Below are 14106 nucleotides of genomic sequence, written 5' to 3' on the forward strand. Positions count from 1 at the left end.
TAACCGTACATTAATTTTGGACTCATCGTAAAAATATGTTTTGGCATTTAAAGTTAATTATGCATTAATTAACATTCAGGCAGCTTATTGATCATTTGGCTTGGATGCAAACCTAGGCTTTCAGTTAGAAGGTTTGAAAATTAGCTCACTGCACCACCAAACACAGCTTATTTTTCTTATTTGTACATCCGGATTTACTTAGTCTTAACTGAGTTTACAAGGAAAATAACCTTAGGGTAAGCAAATACACAATACATCAATAATTTGCTATATGCAAAGCATCTACAACTTCTGGCACTTTACTGAACACCTTTGTGATGGCCTAGATGGCAGGGACTTGTTAAAACATGAACCAGGGACTCCGGTACTGTAGCAGTACGACAAACTACAACAAGAATTGTGTAACCTGAAGAAACCTTTTTTTTGAACAAGGGTGAACGTTTATCTTTATGCACATTTTCTGACATTGATTTAAATAACTGTACAACAGCTGTATTTTGAATACTATGTTACTGACTCACGATAGATAATCTTTAAGTAGTTTAATTTAAAAACGAATTCAGTAAAGTAGACCAATGCAGTATGCTAACAGCACCAACTTTTATAAAATTGTTGAACTGCACAAAAGTTGGAGATTAATACTACCGGTACTTTTGCCTATCAAACAACTCATATCAAAACTTTGGATATTTCTAAAAAAGCCGTGATGAATGCATATTTTGACCACATTCACTCCAAATACACCTTTCAAGGCCGTGCCAGCTGCCCTCTATTTAAACATTTACTGCTGGAACAAGTTAAATACAAAAGACAACCTTCCCATTTGACACAGATTTAACCCTTCCGCTACAGCGCTGCTAGAAATCATTCATATATGAACGATGATGTAATGGAGACGTTAGACGTCCATTTTAAGCCATTTTAAATAACCATTGGTTGCTTACCAAACGGCTGACATCTCCAAAGGCTCCAACAAAAGTTAGATAGTCAGAAAGCTAGACAAGTGAGTTTGTTTCGTGAGATTCGGCAATCACAAGTACCAGAAATCATACTAAATCGTCCAAAATGTTTATAAACCCCAAAATAAATTAACAATATATTAATTGTAGTGAAATATTCATAGAATAAACTTTACAGATGACTCTCCAATCAAAATGCATTTCACTAAAGCCGATAGAAATAACTTTTATTATGAGGTGCAGCACTTCAGTACGTTAGGTTTCGGTTCTCATTACTGTATATCCAGGATTTTAAAGCGCAGCATTACCAAAGACCATACAAAATTGCTTTACATAACCAATTTTTTTACAGAAAATGTTGATGAGTTGACAGATCTATCTGATGGCAAACTTCACATTACACACCTGGTGTAAAATGAAAACCAGACACAGTATTTATAAAACTCTTTCTGATCTTGGTTCCTGAAGAGTTGTGGCTACCACTGATACTTTTACAGTTTTTAAGTAGGAGATCACTAAATTACACTTATGGAGACATTTCTAAAAATACTTGAGTACATTTTAAAACGTATTTTTTATTTTCAAACTAGGTAATCGTAGGGTATATTTCATCATAGAGTGAAAACATTATTCTCTTAATAATCTTCAGATTCTAGGCTGTTTAGAAAGGTATAATACCGTGTACTTTCAGTGGATATTTGTCCTGATACACAAGCTGAAAGTCACGTTATGTCAGTCAGACCTCAAACAGTAGAATGTTCACCGGAGTGGTTGGGTTAAGCTTGTCATTTCTTTTATGTTCTTCCCTGGGTGAGGTTGAAAAAAATAATGCACTGTTGAAATAAGTTACAAGTGCCCCACAGCAGCGTTTAAGTTGAAAAACGTGTTTGATCGAGACAGCAATCTGCAGTACATGTGACTCCAATTGGCTCCACTTTTACTTTCCGCTTTCAAGATCCAAGGTGCAATGCTGTTTTGGCTACAGGCTTAAAAGTAATTGTCCCCTTAGTTCCCTCCCTTGTGAAAAGGTCAGCAACACAATAGGTTGCCTTATAACTATACTACAATAACGCGAACCTCTAAATTCTCCACAGCACAGACACTAAAAGCTGTGGAACAGGCTGAAGGAGAAGAGTTCAGGAATCTCCTGCTTAAATTGCCTTCAGTGAGAAGACAGCATCAAGTAAGTGGCGTGATCAAAAGATAAGGGAGGCTTCAACAGCCTGGTGTGTCAGGTCAACCTCACCTTGTGTAAGCCTCCAGTTCTTTATTCAGAACAATTCAAGCAGTCTTTTGCCTTGGAAACATGGGGCCTACTGTGGTGTTTCCACGATGGTTTGTAGAGTATAAATTGCATTTTGAGATGGCTTTGAATAGAATGATATAACATAAAAGACTTCCTGTTGAAATCATTGAATATCTCGTTATTTATGGTCATCTTATACTGTACCATCTAAAGGTTAGCAGTATTGTTCATATACCATAATGGAGCAAGCAAGACTAGAGAAACTTCACGGTCTTCCTCATAACATTGGTGCTAAAGCCCCAAGTGCAGTGGTGAAGTGCAGATAAGAATCGCCAATTACAATTAGAGACAAAAATCAAGCAGAAATAAAAGATTACAAAATAAAAATATAATAAATAATAATAAATAATATCAATTTCGATTGACAGAGCACCGGGTTTGGAGAGAGGAGATAAACAATACATTAGAGAAAGACTAGCAGGAGCAGGCCCAATAGAGTCAATAAGAAAAATCTTGGTTAATTCTGAAGTACTTTATTTTTATTACCTAGAAATTGGCTTCCAATGCAATCTGCAATCCAATAAATCCTTCTATCTAAATAAATGGAGCCTTCAATCATTAAACCCTGCTGTGAGAGGAGAAACATACCTGCAGAAGGCTACAGACACGCTCCAGGTAACAAAAAGGCAAAGTCTGCTCAGGGCAAGTCATTTCTTTTTTTTTTTTTTTTTTTTTTACCATTATTATTGGAAGAATGCAACACTGGGGTCCCGAGTGGCGCATCCGGTAAAGGCACTCTGCCCGGAGTGCAGGATGCTCCCTACAGCTTGGAGATGCCACTGCCAACCGTGGATGGGAGTTCCCAAGGGCACGGCGCACAATTGGCCAAGTGCTGCCCGGGCAGGGTAGGGGTTAGGTCAGCTGGGGAGTCCTCGGCTCACCGCACACCAACGGCCCCTGTGGCTGGTTGGGCGCCTGCAGGCCAGCCTGTAATCAATTCAAAACTGCGTGGTCCTCTGATGCTGTAAGTTCTGAATATGGCTGCACAGCAGAGTGAAAAAAAGCAGACAGCTGACATCACTCGTTTCTGAGGACACAAGTGCTCGTCTTCGTTAGTTCGGGGGTTGCAGCGGTCAGCCAGGTTGAATAATAATTGGACATTCCAAAATTGGGAGAAATTAGAAAATGAATACAAATTATTGTTATAAAAGAAACAGAAAAATGCAACCCTCAATTAACACCAAGAGTTTGAAAGAACCTGTTTTTTGGGGGGTTCACTTTTCCAACACAAACTCTTCCCATTCACACGAAGACTTCCTATAACTTAGGATAAACACTTCTTATTAGAAGACTGGTTACTTGCTGCGATTAGACATAAATGTAGCCTGGTGTTTTGGCAAGTTGGGACTTGCCTTAATATTCATCCAGAAGCACTGTGCTTTACTGTATTGCCACATGTAGTAAATAGCGAAAAATGTTGCAGTCCATTCACTTCTGCTCTTTAGTCTCATACTAAAAGTGCTGGCAACAGGGGCTGTACGGAAAGACAAGATCATGAAGACCTATTGCACCGACCCACTCCCCCAGCTGTATCGTGGGGCCTGCTTACTGTTTCTGCATAGAGACATAACCGCAACCAATAATGACCTTAAATACTGTGAGGTCCTTGCTGTCTTTCTTTAGGTAGTTTAATTGAAAACCAAATCCGAGGTTAAGTACAAAACCAAGAGGTATTCCCAACTGATATGGATTTTGAAGTCGGCATTTTTTTTTTGTTCTTCCCTATGAAAATAAATATTGTGAGGCAGAACAGCATTTATTAAACCGGTAAGTGTAAATCTGAACGTTCTTAAACAAGCTACTTGCAAGGCAAACATGTTGTTTGCATCTAGTATATTGCAGGTTATTATGAGGTAGTTTGGCTGCACAAAAGACACAACCACAGCCAGATCTGGGCTGCCTAAACTGTGTTGAAAGTATTAAAAGTGTTACCATCCCTGCTGTTTATTGTGTACACTCTTCAGAGTATGTTTTACCTCAGGCCCTTCTTTAGTGTGGTGGAACACAAACAAGACTTGGGAGTTTCCCCCGGCACCTTGATACATTCTAGCCTACAAAAAAAAAAAATGTACAGATTTCGGACTACGTTTTAACTCAGGCCCTTCTTTCACCACGTCCAAACCCTGCATTCACGACCCCTTCCTCTGTCGAGAATGAAGCACAGCAATAACAAGCAGCAGGGCAGCGAAGTCGTGCAGCTCTCTAGGGCTCGTGTTGACAGAACAGACGTTTAAAACAGACATGGTTATACAGGAGACAGAAAGTTACATTTCCACCTAGTGGGCCAAGAATAAATGTGGTGCATCTTTCTTTCTCTAATGTAAGGTGACTCATCCCATCAGTTATAAGTGCAGCGCCCATCACTTCTCTTTTGTAAATCCAGTTGTGTACAGTGAGCCACTTTGTTGTGGCACATGGTGGATGTTTGTGAGAAAGCACAGGTACAAAACGGCAAGACAAAGACCTGAGCTCAGGGAAGGTGCTAGAAATGCAGGCCATATAGGGTTGATTTTCTGTTCTGAGATAAATAAGTCTCAACACCAAGTTTTCAATAGTGCACCACATTATTGAATGCGTATTAATGTGAATTAACCTGTAAAGCACATACATTTTTACTAGGATGACAAACAATTATTTTGTCCAAATACTTGGAGGCATGTACCAAAAGCACAATTATTATTATTATTATTTTTTTTTTAAATAACAGTGTATTAAGTTACATAAGACGTTGTAAAGCACTACAACTGAAAACAGTTCCCAAGCAAATGATAAGCAGGCAGTTTTGTCAGAACATTTGTTTACCTAAAACATAGGTCTCTTTTAGCATTAAAAAAGCAGTGGCAAGATTCTAAGACTCAGCAATATCTGAATAAGAGTGTTGTGTATAAGATTAAGCTAATTGCTTAAATATGTGGATGTTTTTTTGATTCTGATGGTCAAACACTGACTGAAAAGTTTGCACTTTGTTCTTTCTGCAGTTTGTCAACTGTAATAGCCTGTTATGTAAATAAAAGTGACCTGTTGGTTTTCACTCTACTTTGGTGCTTTCTTTTCATCAGTGTGCAGATCTGTGTGGGGCTTATATTGGAGATTGATGCACCTGTTCTATTGCTTGTTGGACACTGTTTTCAAGGTGCAGTTAACTGCACTACTCCATTATCTATAGATCTCTTAATAACCCATGGAAACAATATAGCCACACACACCCATATGAGTATGTTTCTCTTGAATTGGCAGCTTTAATGTTTGGGCTTTATACAGACGGAGAGCTGGGACAGGGTTGACCTTTGTTGTCCTTGCCAAGATCGCATATACCTGACCCCCAAGACCATTGCATTCTCAGGTGCGGTAATGTTGTCAAGTGATCCGGGGACGTGACTTTAAATCTAAAATAAAAAAGGTAATATTCTGTTGGGCTGGATTTGACATGTGACTGGCAACACCCTGCTCCTGCCATTTGATTATAAAAATGTTTTCATGTTTTTATCTGGGCGTTGGGAGCAACTGTCAACAGGTAGTAACATTAATTCCCTATAACTGCTTATATGCGGAGTAGTTTGTAAATCATCAATGGAAAGAATTCTACTTGAAGCTGTTACTGTGCCTTTAACAATGACAACTTGAAACGTTATGGCCTTGATGGTGAAGGTCACAGGTTTAAGGCATTCCCTGTTTCTTAATGGCCAAGCACATCATCATGTATGCTTTGTATCTTTTTTGCTGCCGACGCAGTGCTTTGCTCTGTTATTTTTCAGTAATAATATAATATCTTTATTTTTTTATATAGTGCCTTTCATAGTGGACCACAATCACAAAGCATTTTACAGAGGTAGGATGTGAACTGCGCATTATATGCAGTCACTTACAATAGGACATTGATTTAACATCTCATCCGCAGGATGGAGCACAGGGTCACACAGTGAGTCGGTCAGTGGCAGAGGTGGGATTTAAACTGGTGACCTTCTGGTTACAAGCCCTGGATTTTAACCACTGGACCACACTGCCTCCTTAAGGATTTTAGCTGTGGTTGCTAGGCTGCAATGGGGAACTCGCCCAGTTTGCCTAAATAAAATGCCTAATTAAAATGCTACAACAATCTCTAAGGATGTGGACGATAATCTATCTAGGTGTTGTTTTGCAAGCGATGATTTTTGCTTTAAAAAATACGAAATGGAGCGCTGGTTTAAAAAGAAAAGCACCGGGCTCCTGAGTGGTGCATCCAGTAAAGGCGCTCCGTGTGGAGTGCAGGATGCGCCCTATAGCCTGGAGATCACTGGTTCGAGTCCAGGTTATGCCATCGCCAATTGTGGCCGGGAGTTTCCAGGGAGTGGCACCCGGGTGGGGAGGGTTCAGGTCGGCACGGTAATCCTTGGTTCACCGTGCACCAGCAACTCCTGTGGCTGATAGGGCGCCTGCGGGTCTGCTGTAGAAGCCACTCAGATCTGTGTTGTCCTCCGGAACTATGGGTCTGGTGGCTTTTGCTGTAGACCTGCAGTGCGAAAAGAGAGGCTTGGCAGGGCACATTTTGGAGGACATGCGTGTCTGCCGCCATTTCCCGAGTCGGCGCTGGAGTTTCAGCGGTAAACCAGGATAAAAAGTAATAATTGGGCATTCCAAATTGGGGAGAAAACCGGGGTAAAAAAATCATTGGCGATGACTAAATGTATAAATACAAATAAAAAAAAAGCAACAAAAAAAACACCTTGCACTGATGAGGCAGCGGATTCTTCTGCTGCAGGCAAAAAATGTTTGCCGGACCCGTTAAATGAAAACACAAACGATAGCAGTGAAGGGAAAGGCAAAAAAAGATACATTTCAGCCAAACTGAAGATTTACCCATGGCTGGAGTTTAATAACGGTGAAATGAGTTGTCCAGTCTGCACTCTCTATGCAACTGTAAAGTTTACTAGCCACTGTTACAAAACGTCTACATTATTGAGACATTCTAGTGGCAGTACACACAACGCAGCTTTTAAAAATAAATGCAAAGTAGAAACTTCACGTCAGGCAATGGCAAAAGCACTGGAGAGTGCTCTGTCTCAGTGATGAACAGCAAGAACACATTGCAATCACTTTGGTGGAGGTTCCTGATAATTCAGTGAGGGCCAGCCCTGTGATTGGTTTGATTTTAGACGAGTCAACAGACATCAGCAATAGTAAGAGGCTTATCACTTATGTCCGGTACATAGCGAACAATAAACCTTGTACAAAATGTTACAGTCATGTTGAAGTTATGGATGGAAAGGCAGAAACCATTTTTCAAGAAGTTAACAAGTTACTTAGCGAGAAAGGCATCGATAAGAGAAAACTTGTATATTATTGAAAAACTGAGATTTAATAGTTGATCCTGGTGCCTCAGAGCAGGAATTCTTTAACTCCCTTGAAGGTAATAAGTTTAAAGGAGACAAGCTGTTTGATTGCCACACTCAAAAGCCAGCTTTTGATAATGTGAAGAGCAAATACGTAAGCTCCTTAATTGATGAAATTGAGCGACGTTTCCCTGCTGATACCATGAATCTTCTCACCTGGTTTTCTGTTTTAGAGCCAAGGAGAGCACTGGCTGCAAAACAACTGAAGAAGAGTTTAGCCAGTATGGCCAGGAAGAGCTTGATCGTCTACTGAAACACTTCACCACTACTGTATGTGCAGAGGTAGCTATATCAGAGTTGAAAGATTATGGTCTCAAATGACACGTACTCATTAATGTCTTTTCAACAGTTTGCAGAGACTGTGCTGAGTGAACATAACAGAGTCTTCCAAGAGATTGAAAAGCTTGTCCAAATAGCAACGGTCATCCCTGTTGCAAGTGTCTCCTGTGAGCGTGGATTCAGTACTAAGAATAGAGTGAAATCTAAATTCTGAAATTCGCTGAAAAATCATAACTTGACAAGCCCGATGATCATTTCAGAACAAGGCCCTTCCAGAGAGAAATTTGATTTCAGCAGGGCAGCTGCAAAATGGAAACAAATGAAAAAGAGAAGAGGGCAAACAATGAAGCTGTAAAATAAATTGAAGAAATTAAGGATGTACATAGTTTAGATGTTTACATTTCAGCGAACGAAAGGGTGGGGCGGGGCTGGAGATGCCTAGTGAGTGCTTTGTTGATATGCAGGGCCTTATTTCGGCTCGTCTCGGCTCCTGTCACTCCCACTCGGCCATTAAATGGTTTTCTCAGCTTTTTCCGGAGAAAAAACGACCAGAAACCCGTTTTTTTGATGATGTCAACCGGATGATGGACCGGATAGGAATAATTGCAATGTCAGACCAGGTCCAACATAGGACTGCACAGGGTTAAACCCGTTTGACTGTGGAAAAAAATACTTTTAAACAGCGCGTCTAAAATTAACTGCGCGTGTGAAAATAAATTGGACCTGACGCGCCTGACACGCACTTAATAAATGGACTGCAAAGGGTTAATCTGTAGGTGAAGTTTATCATCACTGTCCAGCTCCATTCCCAAAAGGAACAAACAGTAAAGTCCAGTAACAGTAACAGTAATAGAAAATATGCAGCCATCTCTCAAGGCCTATGTTTCCTGGAAGCATGGCAGGAACACTGGATAAACTTTAAGCCAGAAAGCTTTCAGCAGGAGCCAATTAGATCTCCACATTCAACATAAATCTCCCCATGCAAATAAAGAAACAAAACAATGCTGTAGTAATATAAACGGCAAGCCACACTGTTGAAATGCCCGTCTGTTTATTTTACAACTGTCTTGATTAACTGCACACAGTTTGGGAAGGGAGGTGAACAGGTTATTAACAGGATGTTGGAAAACACTCAGACTCAACAGCACCACATAATACCAGAGTTCCACCCGCCTCCACAATTAAGTTGATTTAATTTATTTTTCTGCTTAATTCACACAAGAGAACCCAGTAATTGAGTTACAGATACTGGTGTCCTTACATACTTTTATATACTGTAATTACTGTGAATGAGTGAGTCTTGTATACCTTATTATTATTATTATTTATTTCTTAGCAGACGCCCTTATCCAGGGCGACTTACAATTGTTACAAGATATCACATTATACATTATTTCACATTATACAGATATCACATTATTTTTACATACAATTACCCATTTATACAGTTGGGTTTTTACTGGAGCAATCTAGGTAAAGTACCTTGCTCAAGGGTACAAAAGCAGTGTCCCCCACTGGGGATTGAACCCACAACCCTCCGGTCAAGAGTCCAGAGCCCTAACCACTACTCCACACTACTGCCCTACGAATACCTTACGAACTAAGTCACCCCTGGAAAAGAGATTTTAACACAATGAGATTATTTGCTTGTAACTTCCTTTAACAGAGTTCTAGGGGTTATTACATTGAACACCATTTTTATTTAAAATGTTTTAGTTTGTTTTTGTATTTGTTTTGACAATCATTTATTTAACATCAGAACCAGCTTTAAAAGCAGGCCCCAGGCCTGAAATCTAACAACAAATGGCTACCAACACCCAGTACAAATATTCATCCCAATGCCCCCGGGTAAAGACTCATTCTTTCTGGGTGTTTCTTAAAACCAAAAAAACAATAACTCTGGCATACACCCATTTGCCCAAATGAATCATATTTGTCACAAGTGTCAATGTCATTAAGTCAAATAAGCTCATTTAAACAGAGGGTGTTCTCTGTGGCACACAATGCTGCAGTGAAGATAATGAGTGTTCTCAGACATTCCGTTCCAGAGGTAATGCACTGATCTCATTGAGCCTTACCAAATCTGAACCATGCGTTTGGAAACGCACTCGTTTTACATGTGAAACACCCATTCTCTTGAGATACAGCTTTAAGACCAGTCATAACCCAACTTCTAGTGGCTTTAAAAAAAAACATTGGTGGTATATCAGATTTATTTGTAAGTCAAGCTGTCAACTTACTGAATTTTAGCCTTCTGGATTCAGGAGAACCTAAAATGGAATTTCCCTATAAACTCAAATAATCTACAACAGTTTACATGTGGCAGACTAAAACCTCAAGAACCAGCTCAAGCATAATCTTGTATTTGTGTCCAGAGTAACTGTCTCACTGCTGTACCAAAGCTGACCTCTTAATTCTGGAAGTTAGTGGCTCAGGGAGCGTTGTATCTCTGGCCTATTTCATTACATAGATGGCTTTTGGCTTATAGGAATGGAAAAACAAAAACCAGCATCAAGAACTGAATAATCTGCATAGCAGCCTACTTGCTGCTCTTCTATCTACCTACCAATTTCAGCTTTAGTCACAATGGGGAAGACAGCTGATCTGAAAGACATGAACTCAGTCTCAAGAGAGCTTTTCAGTGCTCCAAATGTGATTGGTACTGTGGCACAGTTTCAAGAAACTGCCTGGAAAAGCAGAAATTAACATCAGTTTCACAACACTGTAAAACATAAATATGACGTTGTAATACCAAAAGAAACATATTCAAATCCAGTGAAAAATCTAAGACAATTGAGATAAATCGGACTGAAACCTGTTTGCGTGTTTCACACCTGCAACAGGCTTACAGTATTATACCGTTGAATGACAAAGGCACAGCTAGTTTGAAAATACTGGTGCACCTTTACACAAAGCTGCCCAAGTAACTTCTGACACACCTATCTTTACCAGAACGCTCAAATAGTAAAGTTAATTGCCGATACTGTGTGTTAATAGTACAGCACACAGAAAGAAACTGGAACTTCTTGTAAATTACAATTCTTATAATGATTTAGAGAGACTCCACCACTCCCAAATGAATTTGCTTGGAATCACAACCAGCAGAACAGAATCGCTTTGATTATTAAAAGAACTGTTAGGGACAAGTATGAATTAAAGCCAAGCCCCCAGGTAGCACTTAAAATGCTGGCATCATACAGCCAACTGAGCTTTACAAAAATCTACAGCACAGAAGAGCAACACTTCAAGATATAGTCAAGGGTATGTATAAGTCCCATACGGTTATGGAGATATGGGCGCAAAAAGGTTACAAAATATGAAATAATTAAGTCGACAGACCTTTTGGAGTGCAACTGTTTAAAAGAGGGTTTATTGGTGTACTCACATTTTTCAAAGTTGTTTTTCTGTATAATGTTTAAAAAATATATTCCTTAAAACATTATTATGAACTGTTAGTATTGCTTGTCCATGTTTTATACTAAGCTTGTACTTTGGTAATAAGGACATTAGATACAGTATGGTACTATTTTGTTTCCTGTTGCAACAGGAAAAGGAAACAAATGGTTCACAAATGTAATAAATGGGGAAAAAAAGAACACTAGAAAATATGTGGCAGTTAATAGGAATGCTTCTGCTCATTTGAATAGGTAGCACATATCACTCATGAAGGATGACTACAATGGAAACAAACAGTAACTGATATTGTATCCACACAATATGTTTGTCATCAGCATTTTTTGTATCAGAAGTGTCTTAAAAGTGTTTAAATAAGCTCTTACACTTTCTTCTCAAACTCATATGTTTTATTGAAAGCAAGCGTCACACTCTATAATGTGATGCCTCTCCAACAACCAAATATCATTCTGAGTCAGGTCTTCTTCCATTAGCAACTTGTTACAGTTCATGCAATTTCCATTACTGAAGTGCAAGGGAGCCTGCATACTGCGCCTCCCACCTCTTGCCAAATTGCACTAGTGGTGCTGCACTCAATTTAGCTTTTCCTGTGTTCTCACTGATAAGAGCTATTGACAAAGATTGTATTTTACATATGAAGATCTTATCGCAGTTTTTCCTTATTTTTGTACAGGCCATCAGGTACAAATGGGATACACCTGACAGAATTAGCACCCATCCTGTCGGCATTCCTTTTGTAGTTCAGTGTACTGTTGTGAAATGGTCTTCTGCTGCCACCATGTCTCTATCAAACCTTACCAACTTAATACTGAAAATCATCCAGGCTTGGGATTAGTGCTATCCTGTCTACAAAGGTTTATACTGCACGAGTCTTATTGTAGTCATCTGTAGTGTTAACCAAAACTTCCTCCCTGCAACATAAAGCTAGTTTAGAGATGTTCCTGTTTGAAAATGGTTCCTCATTAACTTTACTTGTGAGGTGGTGTCATCAATAACAGAACCATTGTCCGGTGGGACAATCCTAGGCACCAATAATACCACACCAAAACAATTGCCTACTGCACTATACTGGTCAAGTCTGGAGTTTTACCTCATCAAATACACAGTTACCATTATATGAGAATCTATGAGAAATGATGGCAAGACATATTCTGTAAGATTTACTAGAATTATTTTGCTTTGTGTACTTTAGGAATACAATCAGAAAGTATTTACTTTAAGTATAATAAAGAAAAAGATTAAAAGCAAACAGGAGACCATTTCTTCCATCGCCTGTTTTAAATGTGTGCAGGTCTGCTTTTGACTCGTGCTTTGAGGGGCTTCAGCACAATATGCAAGCTGTGAGGCTGAAAGATAACGTTTTCAGCTCCATTCAGTGTTAACACAAAGATAATAGAAAGCATTGTTAACGCTCATTACACTTGTTCAGTAACAACACTTGGGTGCCAACGGTAACTGGAGTGTTCTTTCAAATGTTCTCTATTATGCAAACACAAGGAGCAGCTATTGAAACCATGTTCCATCGTAGTCGCAGGGAATTAAATCTTCTTTTTGATACACTCAATTTCAATTCCAAACTTTAAGATACCCCCCCCCCCTCCCTCGACCCCGAAACTTATTACGACAGGCAAGATCTGTCAATCACACTTCTGATTTTTGGTAAAGCTTGTAGAAACATTTTCAGCAAGTGTTCACTTCCCTTAGGGGCTTATGCGATCAATCTACCATATATATACCGACGGCATAAAACATTGCTGGATTTATTTTATACCATTTTACAGCACCACAGATTTTTAAAACGGCAATTAACTCTAGGTATCTGAAAACTATGTGACATACGGTCTCCTTAACTATATAACCATTGCCAGGATTGTGCATAATTACTTCAGTGTTCATTTTGTCCTGTTGCTTGGTGAATTGATACTGGTATTTCTCTTGTTACAGGTCTCAATATCTAAAGCTGACACCGAAAGCGCTAAACAAATTACTTTACATAAGCTTTCAATAAGAATGACCATACTTTAGTTGGATAGAAGTTCACCAAGCGAAACTAGAACATTAAACAAGTGAGGGGAATATGAATGCCTTACACAACTGGCATGGTAAACTATGGCAGCCTTTCAAAAGAGATACTTAGCGAATGTAAAGCACAATACTGAGAGCACTATCAAGATGGTAATGGTGGGTGAATACACCAGCAGGGGGGTATTATTTATATAAAAATGTTGAAAGTGATTGCTACAGGAAGAGACCCACTTTAATACAACATGAGGAGTAACCTCTAGTCACCAAGTATCAGCAACATTTACTGTACACACATGCTACAGATGCCTAAAAAAACAGATAGAAATCAGCCACAACACAATGATCAAAAATAAACAAAGTACTGTAGCAAACAAACACACACACACACGATAGTTAAGGTTTCTCAACAGGAGAAAAAGGTAAGGTCCCCGGGCACTAAAAACTAGTATAAAGTTGGGGAAACAGAACAGTTTATACCAAAAACATGCTGCCATCATCTGTCTGTACCTGGTTTATGGTATTCCTAGTAAAAATGTAGGAATATTTACAGTATTTTTGTTCATTGGTCTGGATACTTCCAGTTTCTTTCAGCGAAGTAGGAAAGCAAAGTCAGTTTTCAAACAGCCTTAAAAAGCTTGTAGGTAATGCACAGTAATATAATATATATATATTAAATATGTTCAGACTGTGCCTACCGCCATACTGCTAGTTTGTGCATTTTCTTTATGTCACTTTCAAAGTAAAACTTTTAGGT

Source organism: Acipenser ruthenus, unplaced genomic scaffold, assembly GCF_902713425.1.
Source record: "Acipenser ruthenus unplaced genomic scaffold, fAciRut3.2 maternal haplotype, whole genome shotgun sequence".
NCBI classification, from domain to species: Eukaryota; Metazoa; Chordata; class Actinopteri; order Acipenseriformes; family Acipenseridae; genus Acipenser; species Acipenser ruthenus.